Raw genomic sequence first — 4,330 nt, 5'->3', positions numbered from 1 at the left:
GTCCTCTTTGAATAAATGAAATTCGATGGATACAACTTTCCCAATTGGTTGTAATCTTGCATATGTTGCAGGTACACCATAGCTCCTATAAGCATCTTGTTATAAGCTCTCTCAATCTTCCTGATACATGGTTCTTGCAAGCATCTTGATCGGTAGTGATCTTGCATGTGTTGCGGACTACTGCAGCTCTTTATGAGCGCCCTGCTATATGATCGGTTGTGATCCTGCATATATTGTAGACACAAATGCAGCTCTTTATGAGCGTCCTGATATAGGCTATCGTGAGCATCCTGACATGGTTTGCTTGAACATCGTGTTATGTGGCTATCTGGAGCTCCCTGATAATAGCTATTCAGAGTTACCTGTTAAGTTCAATGAGCTTTCTATTTTAAACTCTTATGAGTTTCTTAATTTAGCCTGGATAAGCTTCCTGTTACATGGCTCACATGAGCATCCTGGTATATGGCTCGAGAGAGTGCTTCCTAATTATGTGCCCGATTTGGGTACCCTTGGATATGAATTGACAGATTTCAATGTTGTTCACTTTAAGTGTACTACATGAGCGTATCTATCGATATTTCAAATAAATTCAATGGATAAAGTTCTAACATGGCTAAACTGAACTTGAAATGATTTGTCATGGAAATGTACATGTAATATGGAATAATGATATGGAAAGTATATATATATGAAAGTCATTAAATGACGATCTTATCCATGTTCTTGGTATTATGTGAATTACTTGACTAACATGATTGGTGAAGTTGTGTGTTTTAGGCTATTAGCCAAATTACTTGGATGCATTTTTGTATGCTTATCTTAAATGTAAAAATATGGTAAGTTAAATTCCTGTTTTACAAACTTACTAAGCATATGAAATGCTTACTCGGTTTTCTTTTCTCTATTTTACAGTGCTCGGAAGATCATAAAGGTTGGAATCAGTCGGAGCATCACCACATTATCCTTCAACCCATTTTGATATAAATAGAAAATTTATTTTGGTATAATGGCATGTATAGACTAACTTGGCCAATGTTGGCATATAATGGTTGTTTCTAATCTAGCCATTGGAATGGTTAATGATAATATGTTTAGTGAAAATATATATATGAAGTTATAATATGGAACATATGTGTGTTAGGTATGATTTGATTGAATTATGGAAAGCATATATGTATTACAAAAGGTAAGTTTGAATACTTGTGATGATATATATCTTATATAATGTTAATATTGGCTTGGTTTTAATGTCTTGAATTGGTTGGTATATGTATGTATGTATTGGTGTAGGTTGAATACAATTTGGGTGAGAAAAGTGGCCATGAAAATGACTTAGTATCGTCCACACGGGTAGACACACGGGCATGTGTCTCAGCCATTTGTGACACACGACCACGTGTACAAGTGTGTGGTTTGGCCGTGTGTCCTCTGCATCTTAAAAATTGAGAAATAGAATGCTCAGAATTGGTCACACGGGTAGAGACATGGGCGTGTGCCTCAGCCGTGTGAAACACACGACCCAACATACTGGCGTGTGTCTTAGCCGTGTGAATCCTACACCTAATTTTTGAAAATTAAATTGTCCACACGGCCTAGCACATGGGCATGTGGCTGGCTGTGTGACCCAAGTCAATAGCTACCCTAATTTGAACACAGATTGGGACACGGTCGTGTGTCTCACATCGAATGCCCACATGGCCTAAGACACGGGCGTGTGACCTGGCTATGTGGGCCACACGGCCTGACCACACGGGCGTGTGTCTCCTGCACCTAAGAAAAATTTTGAAATTTCGGGAAAAATATCCTGAGTTCCCAATTTAGTTCCAACTTGTTTCTAGTGCAAAATTTGGGCTTTGAGGGTCCATTTAAGGGACAATATGATTGGACTTGGATATAAATAGTAAATGACATAAATTAATTATATTTGTTCTGTAAACTCCGGTAATGTTTCGTAACCCTGTTTCGACGACGGATATGGGTTAGGGGTGTTACAACTTGCAAGTGATCCCGTCTAAATTAGAGATCGTAAAGCAAGACTTCAAAAAGAATAGATCAGAGCTGGTGAAAAGGATAAAAAAGTTGGAAGAGGAAAAGGTTCAGTTAGGATTAAACGTCGACGTGCAGAAATTAGAAGCAAAGAAAATGAGAAAAGGAAAGCACAATGCTGAAAAAGACTTGGACAGTTTAAAAATAGATTATAAGAAGTTGCGTTTGTCGATAAGGACTGTTAGGTTGGGTAAAACATCGAACCAATAGCGACAAGAAATCTAAGAAGAAAATATTAGATTTGATCAGTGGAAAAAGAAATTCCAAGATGCTCGAGTTCGAGAAGATGCTCTAAAAAGGGATTTGTTACAAAGGCAAAATGAAAAGGTTGGATTAAGATCCCGGGTAGCAGAATTAGAAAGGTCACTGCATCAATATTGTAGTTGCAACTCTGTGATTAAGTTGAAAGCAAGCCTGAATAAGACTGAAGAGTTGAAGGGAAAGATAGAAGAGCTCGAGGTCGCACTGCAAAATTGTGAACTTCGAATTAAGCTTCTTGAAACGAACAATGAACATTGGAAAAAGCAACTCTAACGCTCTCAAGGTCAGATCAAGGATAGAGATCACACCATGGGTGAAACTTTGACTCAAGTACAGGAAGTAGTCGACCATTTGCAAACCCTAACGATTTAGGCTAATATGCTTAGCTTAAGATACGAATCAAAATCAAATCGAGGCTGAGAATTAGCTTGGCTTCTTAAGAAAGTCAAACCTTTGAGTATTAGGGCAAGGCTGTATATGTAAAATGTATTCGCTTTATGTAAAGAAATTTGTTTTCTAGTAAAGTTTCTCTAATAGAATTGAATTAGAATCAATACCTCTTTTTGCATTCATTCATTCATTAGCATTACATTTCATCATATATATTAAATTTCATAAAAAGGTCCTAATTACTCGAAATTATGATAGTTACCCTGGAAACCAACAAGAATATGCCAATCGAATATCGATACATTACCCACGATAAAACCAAAGTCATGGATCAAAGGATAGACAGACTAGAAAAAATTTAGAAAACATGCAAGATTAGTTGCAAGCGCAGTTGCATGACCTATTAGCAAAGGTAGAGCAAGACATAAGGGATTAAATACAAGAGTCCCAACGAAGCATGATAAGCCAGTTAACCTAGTTACTGGCCGAAGGGATTGAAAAAGGGAAAAGTACTGTGATTAACTCTGGGAATAATAATGAAGACCTCACATGCCCCGAGGCTTTACCCTAGTGAATATCAAAGCCCAACCAGATACATATCCACAAAGGGTACCCATTACCATAAGACCACAACAATACCAGGCCGGCACCTCAGCACCGGTGAATTACCCAATGGGTTCAAGTTCTAATCCCGGAGATAATCTGACCAACCTCGTTGATCCAGATTTGGACGACAAGGCAGAAATGGATAGAGTAATAGTAGAATTGCCAAAAAAGTTAGAAAATTGAGGTTGATGCTAAGGAATTGAGTTTAGTCTAAGATCTAGTGCTCCTACCAAAATTCAAGACTCTAGAATTCGAAAAATACAATTAGACTAGTTGTCAATAACGACCAATTGTTAATCCATTACTTCCAAGATAGTTTGACAAGGTCGACCACCAAATGGTACAATCAACTAAGCCGTACCAAAATCAACTCATAGAAAGACTTGGCACAGGCTTTCATGAAACAATACAGCCATGTGACCGATATGACACCTGATAGAATTACACTACAAAACATGGAGAAAAAGTAAAGTGAAAGCTTTAGGCAATAGGCTCAAAGATGGAGAAAGGTGGCAACACAAGTTCAACCACCTCTTTTGGAGAAGGAGACAACAATGCTTTTCATAAACACTCTTAAACCCTCGTTTATTAACCATGTGCTGAGTAGTGTTACCAAGAGCTTCTAAAATATAGTAATGTCTAGAGAAATGATTGAGAATACAGTAAGGAGTGGAAAAATAGATGCAGAAGAAAATGCTAAAAGGTCTACCCTGAGAAAGAAAGAAAATGAAGTAAACACCGCGAATGTGTATAATAAGAGATATTTAAAATCGGTTACTGTAGGCCAACAAAGGACCATGACAACCAGTTATCAAGGCCTTTCGAGGCAAGAATCTAACGCAATGCCAAACAAGAAAAAAACTTCATTTCACACATATCCCGATGATCTATAGAAAGTTATATCAGAATTTGTTCAATGCACATGTGGGATCCCTATTTTACTTAAAACCCATGCAACCTCCGTTTTCGAAGTGGTATGATATGAATGCTCAATGCGAATACCATGCAGGAATAATAGGACACTTGA

This window comes from Gossypium hirsutum, chromosome A10 (genome assembly GCF_007990345.1).
Source record: "Gossypium hirsutum isolate 1008001.06 chromosome A10, Gossypium_hirsutum_v2.1, whole genome shotgun sequence".
NCBI lineage: Eukaryota > Viridiplantae > Streptophyta > Magnoliopsida > Malvales > Malvaceae > Gossypium > Gossypium hirsutum.
Note: the sequence above shows the minus strand (reverse complement) of the source record.